At 46.5% G+C, this 12270-nt stretch overlaps 1 protein-coding gene across 8 annotated transcripts in view; it reads left to right on the top strand.

Annotated features, from left to right (window-relative positions):
* The window catches only part of ELP4 (elongator acetyltransferase complex subunit 4), a 292776-nt gene that overhangs the window by 61557 nt on the left and 218949 nt on the right, over window positions 1-12270 (top strand). The window lies entirely within an intron of this gene.

The following is a 12270-nucleotide window of genomic DNA, read 5'->3' as shown; positions in this document are numbered from 1 at the left end:
TAACCCTTCATGTGCAGAGATGCCTGTCATTTAAATATGTATGCAGGGGAATGCAATACCAACCACTTAAACATGCAAAATAAGTGTATAACTATGTCACGCCCGCTGCCAGGAGGCAGCAAGATCACATCAGTACAGTCTAAGAAATACTATCGCACTGTAGTCTAAGAATCTAAAAAACATTTCTGTATTAAAAACTATTTAAACTAAACAAACTATTAAGAACTTATTCATATTTTGCAATAAGCTATGTATCTCAGTGACTCTTTTCTATCTTGCTTATATGTTTAGTCTGGTGGTATGGCATATGAGAAAAGGACACAATTGAAATTGAGATCCATTGTGTGAAAATACAATTGGCATTGAAGGCTGTTCTTTGCATAGAAAGAAAACAATATGGGAGTGTAACTATATCCTGGAATTATTATTTTTTCATAGCATAGATCACAGTGAAAATTTCTTTATTTTTCTTGTTTCTAGTTTGTTAATGATTGAAGTATGAAAGTGCTTATGCACTTAGGTACACTTTGTACTTATATCCCTAAAAAAGAAAAATTAGAGCTAAGGAATCAATTTGTTTTTCATGCTTTCTAAGCTATATTGCATTAGCATCTTTTAAGACAATGGATACAGAACCATTAAAACTCCGAGGGTAAAATTTTAAAAAGAATCTAAGTCCCAGTTTTCAACAGTGTCTTAAGCACACACATGCCTAAGTCTCATTGAAAGTCAAATTCCTAAGTGCCTAAGTCACTTAAAAATTAGATGTAGGCTCCTAAATCACTTTAGATGCTTTTGAAAATTTTAATCTTAACCTACTCTTTTAATACAAATGCAGTTGCATATAATTTCACAAAGGCTAATAGCAGTTTTTATATTTATCAGAGGGGATCATTCATTATTACAGGGCTCTTTCATGTAGCCTATTTATTATTTATTGTATTATATTGACTGTCTTAGTCATAATAGTGAAATCTGAATACAGTGCTGACACACTATCTGGAGTGGTTCACAATTGTAAGTGCCAACCTCAGGCATACTGTCAAAAAGCAGGGTAGACACCCCAAATTGGTGGTATGTTCTATAATTAGATTTCACCAACCCAGTAACCAATGTGAACTCCTGGTTCACTGTAAGTCTTACCATGGAGTCACAGACAGTTTCCTTAGGCACTACAATCTATCTTGCCATCCGGGCAAGCTGGACTTAGTGATAAATGGTCACTTACATCAACAATCACAAAATAATCAAGTTTCTCCCAGTCCCAAGAGACCAGTCACATAGCCCAGATCAATTTGTATCTTAGATCTTATGCCAAAGACAATGCTGGTAGCCAATCGTATAATAAACTAAAGATTTATTAACTAAGAAAAAGAAATGAGAGGAGTTCTTCGAGTGCTTGCTCATGTCCATTCCAATAGGTGTCTGTACACACTGCATACATGATCATCAGAAGATTTTTTCTCTAGTGGTACCTGTCAGGTCAGCTGTAGAGCCTCCTGGAGTGGTGCCCGCATGGCGCTATATATAGGACACTGCTGACCCACTGCTTGCTCAGTTCCTTCTTGCCGCCGCTGACGGACATTGGAGCTTTCTTCAGTCTCTTGCTTCTCAAGTGCCTACCTAATGGGTACCTTCTAGTGTGTTGTAAATAGTTTTTGAAAGTTGTAGATATAGTCCCACAGGCCTCATCATCCTCTTCACCGGATGAGGCAGTGGCTCCACCACCACATTCCCTGCAATGGATGATAGAGTGTACCAGGACCTTCTTAAGAAGGATGGCCCAAACTTACACCTGCAGGCTGAAGTGACAGAATGGTGAACATTCTTGATATGGAGGGTCCTTCTGGGGTAGACTTGCTCCTTATCAAGACCAAAGAAAACACCACAGAGGTGCTATGACAGACCCCAGCTTCCATACCGCCCACAGCCAAAGGGGTGGAAAGGAGGTATTTTGTGCTGCAGAAAGGGTACAAACACCTTTTTACCCACCCTCAGCCTGGAATATTAGTGGTAGATGTGGCGAACCACAAAGATCAGTAAGGTCAACTGCGTCCTGTCCCAAAGTCACAGGATGCTAAGAAGGTGGACCTTTTCAGCCATAAAGTCTACTTGATCGGGGGGGCTCCAGCTTCGTGTTGCTTGTCAGCAAGCGGTGCTCAGCCTCTAGACCTTCAATTCCTGGACAGCGCTAGTTCAGTTCCAGGAATTGCTCCCATCAGACTCATGGCCAGAGTTTGCAGCGCTTCTTGAGAAGGGCAAGGTGGTGTCAAGAACCTCCCTCCAGGCCATCCTACACTCAGGTGATTCTGTGGCTCGAACCATGGCCAGAGCAATCACCATGAGATGGAGTGCCTGCTTACAGGTTTTGGGCATACCCCCTGAGGTCCAGAACATCATTCAGGACCTGCCCTTTGACTGTGCAGGCTTGTTTGCTGAGAACACGGACTCCCACTAGTACAGTCTCAAAGACTCAAGGGCGACATTGAAGTCCCACTCCTACACCCCTGAGGAAGCCCTTCAAACCCCAGTCCCCCTCCCGCTTTTAATCTAGACCTCATAGGCAGGACTCAGCCAGGAGAAGGGGCAGGAATAATAGGAGGCACCAGTTGCAGTCATCCTCAGGCCAAGGCCAGGGCTCCCCCAAACAGCCCCTGGGGCTGAAACCTAACTTTTGACGGTGCACCCAAGGACGGAGCACCAGAACTCAATCCGGATCCTTACCCTCCCTTTGTGAACCAGCTATCTTACTTCTACCATGCTTGGTCACAGATCACAACAGATATACTATCCAGTTCAGTTTCCTTCTGCCTTCCCACCTACCTTTCCCATCCCTCTTCAGGAACTCTTCTCATAAGCAACTCCTTCTCTAGGAGGTGCAATTACTCTGGGGGCAATAGAGAAGGTTCCTCAGGAGTTATGGAGCAAGATACTCCAGATATTTTCTTCTCCCCAAGGCCAAGGGTGGACTGTCACCTATTCTGGATCTGCAAAACCTCAATGCATTCGTCAGGAAAGCCAGGTTTTGCATGGTCTCCTTAGCCTCTATCATTCCTTCCCCACATCTGGGGGACTGGTACGCTGCCCTTGACATGCAGGACACATACTTCCATATTTCCATAATCCCGGCCCACAGACCAGCAGCCAGCACTGCTAGTTCATGGTGCTCCCGTTTGGGCTCTCTACAGCCCCCAGGGTGTTCATGAAGTACATGGCAGACATGGCAGCCTTTCTCCACAAATGTCAGTTACAACTATTCCTGTACCTGGATGACTGGCTCATCAAGGCCAAGTCGCAAGCACAAGCGGAGGTGCATGTGGCCCTGTCCCGTGCCACATTCCTCAGGCTGGACCTCAAACTAAACGTGCCCAAATCCATGCTGGTCCCTACACCGAGAGTAGAGTTCATAGGAACTCTCTTGGACTCTGCACAAGCCAGGGCATCCCTGCCTGAGCCACGCTTCCAAGCTCTCAAGGATGTTATCAAGAAGCTCTGCCAGTTCTCCACAATGGCCAGAAACTGTATGAAGCTGCTAGGGAATATGGTGGCATACACATACGTGGTCCGGCATGCCGGACTACATCTCAGACACCTCCAGGCATAGTTGGCTCAAGTGTACAGGCCCAGCTGAAACCCAATGGACAGGATAGTTACCCTTCCCCCTCCCATTCTTGAGTCTTTACACTGGTGGCTATGGCTGCAAGTGGTCTGTGTGGGTGTTCTCTTTGCCAGACTGCAACCGACCATGTTGCTGGTCACGGACGCCTTGGCTCTGGGGTGGGGAGCGCTCCTAGGCAGTATCAGAACTCAAGGCCTATTGTCGCAAGCAGAACTATCACTACATATCAATGTGCGGGAGTTGAAGGCTGTCTGTCTGGCATGCAAGTGTTCCAGACCTACCTTTGAGGCAGATGTGTGTACGTGCTCACAGACAACACCATGGTGATGTTTTGTATAAACAAACAGGGTGGTGCTTGATCCTCACCCCTGTGCCAGAAAGCCCTAGAACTCTGGGAATTTTGCATCGCCAACTCGATACACATACAAGCATCATACCTCCCAGGGGCGCAGAATGAGCTAGCTGACCAATTTAGGTGTTCATTCCTCAGTCACGAATGGGCCCTCAGGCTGGACATCGCCCTTTCAATTTTCTAGAAGTGAGGCTTTCCTCTCTCAACACGGAGCAACAGGAAGTGCTAGCGGTTCTGCTCCTTCCTGAACCACAGCCCAGACTCCGTCGTGGACACTTTTCACCTCATGTCGATGTGTCACATACTTTATGTATTCCCACTCTTTTCTCTCTCATACACAGAGTCCTCCTCAAGGTCCGCCAGGACAGGGCTTCGTTGATCCTCATGATGTCGGCGTGACCCAGCCAGCACAGGTTCACCATGCTGTTAAGCCTGTTGTTCGACAGACCAGTAATCCATCCCTTATGCCCAGACTTCATCACTCAGGATCGTGGCAAGCTCCAGCACCCCAATCTGGAGTCCCTCCACCTCATGGCATGGAAACTCCATGGTTGAACCCATTGGAGCTCCAATGTTCAGACTCAGTGAGAGAAGTTCTCCTCAGAAGTAGGAAGCCTTCCACCTGAGCCACGTATCTGACAAAGTGGAAGCGGTTTTCTATTTGGTCCCTGCTGAAAGGTATCCCACTGCAGCAAGTGTCAATTCCCCTAGTTTTGGACTACTTACTGGGCCTCAAGCAACAAGGGCTGGCAATATCCTCTATGAAAGTACACCTGGCCGCCATCTCAGCCTTCCACCAAGGGGCAGCAGGTAGATCTGTCTTCGGAAATCCCATGGTGGGCTGATTCCTTAAGGGCTTGGACAGGCTTTACCCCATGTCTGGCAACCCGTTTCCCAGTGGGACCTCAATCTAGACTTGTCCAGGCTCATGGACCCTCCATTTGAACCCATGGCCACGTCCCTCTCTCCTATCTCTCTTGGAAGGTTGCGTTTCTGGTGGCTATGACATCGGCCAGAAGGGTCTCTGAGCCCAAAGCGCTTACCTTCGAGCCCCCTTCGATACTGTCTTTCACAAAGATAAGGTTTAACTGCATCCTCACTCTGCGTTTCTACCCAATGTGATCTCCCAGTTTCATGTGAAGCAGGACATAGTTTTACCACTCTTCTTCCCTAAGCCTCATTCCATTGTCAGAGAGCGGATGCTACATTCCCTGGACGTCAGGCGTGTCCTAGCCTTCCACATTGAACACACAAAGCCATTTTGTAAGTCACCACGGCTCTTTATTGCAATCGCCGAAAAGATGAGAGGGCATCCCATCTCATCCCAGCGCCATTCATCATGGATCACATCCTGCATTAGAACGTGCCAAAGTTCCACCCCCGCCACTGATGGCGCACTCCACAAGAGCTCAGGCTTTGTCCGCAGCTTTCCTCACACACGTCTCTGTTCAAGACATATGCAAGACAGGCAACGTGGTCTTCCATCCACACCTTCACATCGCTCTATGCCATCACCCAACAAGTGAGTGATGACGCCGCATTTGGCAGGGCAGTCCTATAATCAGCAACCAGGTGAACGCTGATCCCTCCTCAAGAGAAACTGCTTGGGAGTCATCTATTGGAATGGATGTGAGTAAGCACTCGTAGAAGGAAAAACAGTTACCTACCTCTTGTAAACTGTTGTTCTTCGAGATGTGTTGCTCATGTCCATTCCAAATTCCACCTTCCTCCCCTCTGTCAGAGTCTTCCAGCAAGAAGGAACTGAACAGGCAGCGGGTCAACAGTGTCCTAAATACACCGCCGTGAGGGCACCACAACCGACCCGACTGGTACCACTAGGGGAAAAACCTTTTGACGATCGTGCATGCGATGTGTGTACACACCTGTTGGAATGGACATGAGCAACTCATCTCAAAGAACAACAGTTGCGAGAGGTAGGTAACTGTTTTTTATTTACAGGTTAAAGCAGGTAACATAAGCAGAGATAAGTTACAGTCTGTGGTTCCAAAAGATGACAGAGATGTCGTACCTTCCCTCTCAACCTGTGTATGTTTCATTTCAAACATTTACTTTAATAAAATTTTAAATCTGTCTACTGAATGTCTTTTTGGGCTAACCCAGTTTGACCCTCGGGATCTCTGCTTTTGTTTATTAACTCCAGCCCTTGGGAGAGTCCAAACAGCAAGGAGAGAACCATTTCTTCTTGCGAGCATCTTTATATGCCCTTCTCCCAGAGTTCAAGCTGATGGGGTGAGAGCTGCTGCATATAACTTCTTCGTGGGTGGATGAGGCAATTAACAAAGTATTTTGTTCTACAATGGCCCCATATAGCCTTGATAGTCCTCCTTGACGAGCAGGGGAACCACTCTTCCTGCCTAGGTTCACAAGGTCAGAGCAGGCATTTTTACAATTATAAACAAAACTTTCATATTACCTTTTAGCATGGAATGCAGACATTGCAGGTAAGATTAACGCATGCAGCAACCTACATTTTATGGAGTCTAAATAAATCTTTACAAGTCTAACACCTGTCTTAAATAATATTAACATACAGTTGAGCTGGTCCAGTTTCCAGCTATGAATTTATCAGTGCTCAGCTGACACCTAGAGACTTGGCAAGAGCTGGCACCTGGTTTACCAGCATCACCAGTGCTTTTTGTGCTTTGCATCAGATTTTCATTTTCTGGGACGTTTATTTGGGGGAAATTATGACCCAGTTGGCCATGTGTGCGTGTAACAGGGTGCTGCCCAGGAGGTCCTGAGCCAGGCCCCTGTTAACCCATCTCCAATTAAAAAGCATTAATTGGGGCTGGCTGAGTATGCCACACCTAATTGCTAGAAGAGAAGCACCTGCAGTCCTTATTAGCCAGGGGGTTATATAAGGCTGGCCGGGGGGAAGAGGAAGAAAAGGGAGAAGCCAAAGGCTGTGCATCCCTGCTGGGTGGAGAAGCTAGCTGTCCCCCAGGTTGCTGGTTTGGAGCAGACTGTAAATAGAAGATGGTGGGAGCTGACACTGAACATAAAAAGCACTGGTGATTGCACTTAGAAGGGGTCTCTGGCTGATTTGTTGTGAGAGCAAGCGAAGTCCTTGTTACAATGCACTATATAGTTTAGTTGATCCAGGTTATGTTGGCATATAGCTGCCAACTTTCGTATATTGCTTGTGCATGTGCACACTTGGGTGCTTGCATCAGAGCTGCATGTGCTCATCAAGACTGGCTGTCTATGTAAAACGCAGTGCACCATGGGTAGGAATCCCAATGTGTCCTGCATCATCATCTGGCTCAATGACTTGTGGGATATTTTCATAGTACTTTTCTGAGATGCCAGTGATTTGTGAAGGGATTTCTGGGAGCTGGAGGGTCAAGTTCCTATCATACCACTTTCTCCATCCCATTATGCTTTTCATATTACATAATTTTTACACTTTAAAAAAAACCTCACAATCCCATGTGCTGCTTTTAGGTCTCCACCATCTCTCTGGTAGAAGCACAGACCCTGCAAAGCTCAGCACAGTTCTCATGAGTGTTGCTAATGCAGGAAGCATAATTTTCATATGTTTGCAGTACATGAACAAGTACTACTGCACCTGGAATCGAGGTGAGGAAGATGCGGAGATGTTCAAGCACAATAAGCAAATGCTGATGGTTTTCACGGAGAAGCTCCACACTGTGGATCACTGATTCTGGGCCTGAGAAATGGGCACTGATCGGTGGGATTGCATCACAATGCGAATTTGGGATGACAATCAGTGGCTGCAGAACTTTCAGATGTGAAAGGCCATGTTTCTGGATCTGTGTGTGGAGCTTGCCCGAGACCTCCGGCACAGGCATACCAAAATGAGAGCTGCATTGACATTGGAGAAGCAAGTGACGATCAGGCACTGAAAGTTTGCAACACTGGATTACTCTTGGTCAGTGGGCAATCATTTTGGAGTTAGAAAATCCACAATAGAGGCCATTATCATCTAAGCGTGTAAGATCATTAAGTATCTCCTGCTACACAGGACTGTGACTCTGAGTAATATACAGGAAATAGTGGATGGTTTTGCAGCAGTGGGGTTCCCAAATTATGATGGGGCAATTGATGGCACATAATTCCCTATTCTGGCATCAGCCCACCTTACCACTGAGTACATCAACAGAAAGAAATAGTTTCTTATGGCTATGCAAGCTCTAGTGGAGAATCAAGGGCTAAGATCAACATGGGCTGGTCAGGCAAGGTGTATGATGTTTGCATCTTTGAGAACACCGTACTTTTTTTAAAAGCTGCAAGCAAGAAATTCTTCTCTGACCATTGGATTGCCATTGGCAATGTTGGCATGTCAATAGTGATTCTGGCTCATGAAGCTGTACACTGGCCACCTGAACAGTACCACAGAAAGAGTCAACTACTGGCTCAGCAGGTGCAGAATGACTTTGAATGTGCTTTTGGTAGACTGAATGGATGCTGGTGCTATTTATTCACTGGACTGGATCTCAGTAATGCAAATGTCACCTTGGTTGTAGCTGTATGTTGTGTGCTGCATAATACCTGTGAGGCAAAGGGGGAAAAACTACCACCAGGGTGGAGAGGCAAGGTAGACTCAGCTGTCTGCTGAATTTGCACAACCAGAAATAAGGGCTATTAAAAGAGCAAACAATGGATCTATATGGCTAAAAGAAGTCTTAAAAGACCATTTTAACAGTCAGTCATGGTCTAAGTCCCTCTATGTTGCACACTGCCTATTAAGCCCCACGCAGGGGCTCACAGCTGTGGCAGGGAGAGGCGCCCCTTTCCGCAGGCCCCAGCGCGGATCTGCCCTAGACTTGCCACGGCTGAGGGAAAGGAGCCCCTCCATCAGCCCATCCTAGGCCTGCCGGAGCTGCTGAGGAGTGGAGCCCCTCCCTTGTCCTGGCCTAGCCCAGACCCGCCAGAGCTTCTGGAGAGAGGAACTTCTCCCTTGGCCCGGCCCAGCCCAGCCCTGCTGGAGCTGCTGCAGCCAGGGAGAGGCACTTCTTCCCCCGGCCCTGAACTGCTGCAGTGAGAGAGGGCTGAGGGGAGTCTTCTCTCCCCACCACAGCCCCGGGGCAGCCAGAACTCCAAACTGCTCTGGCTCCACCCCAGAGCCCACCCTCCCTGCACTCTAACCCTCTGCCACAGCCCTGAGCCCACTCCTGCACCCTGAACCCCTCATCCCCAACCCCACTCCGAGCCCACACTTCCAGCCAGAGCCTTCATCCCGCCACACTCCAACCCCTCCCACACTCTGAACTCTTCGGCCCCACTCCACCACATGAATTTTGTTATGTGCACCAATATGAAGGTGGTGTGTCACACATCACCTCCATATTGGTGCACATAACAAAATTCATTCCCCACGTGGACATAAAAAATTAGAGGGGACACTGATCATGGTAGTGTTTGTCTGATCCTTTTATGAAATAGTGTCTCTCTTGTGTGATTAAATATAGGTGGGTCTTTGCTACCTGCTTTTGAATTCTGTAATGCTTGGTATAGACTAATAAATATATACAGTCCTGAGTTTCCAAAACAGAACTTTATTGTGTTCAAAGAAACAGGCAACAAAATTTAAGTGCAAACAAATATGAAATGAAAAATCTGTTACCAGCACTGCAACAGAGTGAACTATATTTTAAACCCAAGGAAAAACAGCAGTAAACAGTAATCATTTATGTTCATGTATGTAAAACCTACTACAGTGCAGTAGGTATGGCTACACATGCACCAACTTGTTCTTCTCACAGGTTAGTGTATTCATAGCTATAGCTCTCCTTGTGGTTCCCTGGCATGAAGTGGTAGGGTAAGGATGTAAATGTACATCATGCTGTCATCTAGTATTTTGGAGAACGTAGACAGCACTGAGCATGAAGTTCTCCAATGACTGGAAAGATTGCTGAGTCCAGGGTCTTTGGGTATGTAGGTCAACAATGTTCTGCAATATCTGAGTTTGTTGCCTGAGCAAACCCATAATGTCCTGGTGTATTTCCCAAAGTGCCTTGGTCCTTTTTCCTTTCCTGAAGCAACCCCTCTCTCTCTCTCTCTCTCTCTCTCCATTCTTGGTCCTTCTCCAGGGCCACAGTCATGTGGTCCCTCTAAGCCTTTGGTTCCTGGTGTAAGACTATAGAGGATTGGAATATCTTGGAGAAAATATCCTCCCTAGTCCTCTTTCTCATCCTGATCAGGGTCAGATGTTAAGCAGGCATGGAAGGGACATCTCTCAAGGACATCATGCCAGAGGCTGCTGATTAAAACAGACTGATACATCATTAGATTTCGTCACAGTGGACAGGGAAAGGTGAGTCTCAAGACTCCTATCTTTTAATAAGAAATGCTAATTGTCACTTTAGTTCTGGAACACCTAGCTACAGCGTCACTTGGCAGCTCAAACCATAGTGAATACAGTCTGCCCTAGCCTAACAGGGAGGAGGGGAGAAGGTGTGTTCTGTTGCTCAGAAGTTTTCAGTGGTAGGCACCATTCGTCAGGTATGGGTATAGGGACAGTGCAATGAATATTTGGCAATATTTTCACAGACAGCAATGATTTTGGATGATCGCTTACTCCAGACAGTGACAAAGGCTCAGAGAACAGAGCTACTTTGACATTCCAAAGTCACTTGGGCCTGTATGCAGCTAGACTGATTACTGCAATTGTGACAGCCAAACTCCATGCAGAGTGGCATGGGAAAGTCTCCGACTGCAGGAAAAGAAATAAGGCTACAATTCTTCGAGAAATAATTGCAGAGTATCTCCATGAAAGTTTATCAAGATCTCTCAAGAGGATAAAAGGGACATCCCTACTGAGCTAAACAAAGTACTCTGCATGGCTCCCCAAACCCAAAGAGTTGAAAAGTGGACACAGAGTCTATTTCTCTTTGTTCTACCTCAAATCAGCATCCTGTACTTGGACAGATGTGGACTGTGTAATCAAACTGCCTTTTTTGAATTTATTCCCATACATAATAGTAAAGCAATCAGAAGTCAATTATTTTGTTCTATAAACTTGCAGATGGGGTGGACTCCATTTTTAAATGGGGAAGAATGTTGGGAGAGGGAGGGAATGAGGGAGAAGGGGTAACAGGCAACAAAAAATAAAAAAAAAAATTATTAGAAAAATGCATGTACATGCTTATCTGAGCTCCCTTCCCCTTCATCATCAGGTTCATCTGAGCTCACCTGGTAGTACAGGTGTGAGTCCACTGAAGTTTCCAACAGCTTGTGGCATGGTTTAAGTCCCCTGCCATGTCTTTTTTCCTCCCCTTCCCCCACTTTACTGTTCACAGCAGGAGTTTCTGCCTTTGGCTCCTGCGAAGTGTCCACAGTTATCTGCAGGGTACTGCTGGGGTCATTGACAAGTGTGGCATGCAGTTCATTATAACAGCGACAGGTCTGTGGGGCAGCACCAGATTTCATGTTGCCCATCCTCACCTTTTGGTAAAAGTTCCTTTCTCTTTCACTCATCCCTGTTGTGCCCCCATTTCTGTATCCTCTGTGCCATCTGCACATTGATGTGGATATTTCTATTGCCATTCCACAGATGTGCTTGCACATCCTCGTCTCCCCACGGGCCAAGGAGATCCAAAGACTTCTTATCTGCTCCACTTTATCTATTAGGTTTCTGTGTGGATGATCAGATACATACACCAAATATGAACTATAGGAATGTTTGCCAAGGTGAACAACCAGGAAAAGGCATTTCAAAAACACGCAAATGAGTTTTGGGGCACAGGCAAGGCGGACTTCTGATCTATGGCCCCTTGGCCAATGAAGTTCAAAATTGTGAGCAAAGCAAGGCTGTCGCTGGAATACAGGCACAGTGGGATAGCGGCTGGAGGACTGTTAGGGTTGACATAGGTAATGCAGTGTCTACAGTCCCACTGCATCAATCTGAGTGGGTTGACCAAGGCTCTGCATTGCTCAGGAAGGTCGCGTTATTGCATCACTGTAATGTAATGCGTGCATCAGCAGGAGACAATTTTTGGTGTAGATGTGCACAACGAGGCCTTCTCAGGTCAACTTATGTCAACTAACTTTGTAGTGTAGACCAGGCCAAAGTGTCTCAGAAGGGTAAAGAGCCATGCACCAGCTACCTGCATCACAAGAGAGGAAACAGGCTCCACAGAGCTGCTACATCCCAACTTGCACAGGCGTGGGTGTCAAGGGGGATAAAAGCCTTGGTTGCCCCACAACCATCTCTCATGCCCTCAGAAGCCATAACTGTGCTTGTGTATTGGGAATGTATGCGTTGCTGGGTATCATTCTGGTGCAAGTTACTCCCTCAACAGAACAGCAGGATAAC

The sequence above is a fragment of the Gopherus flavomarginatus genome, chromosome 5 (assembly GCF_025201925.1).
Source record: "Gopherus flavomarginatus isolate rGopFla2 chromosome 5, rGopFla2.mat.asm, whole genome shotgun sequence".
NCBI lineage: Eukaryota > Metazoa > Chordata > Testudines > Testudinidae > Gopherus > Gopherus flavomarginatus.
Note: the sequence above shows the minus strand (reverse complement) of the source record. Positions and strands in the feature narration are given on the sequence as shown.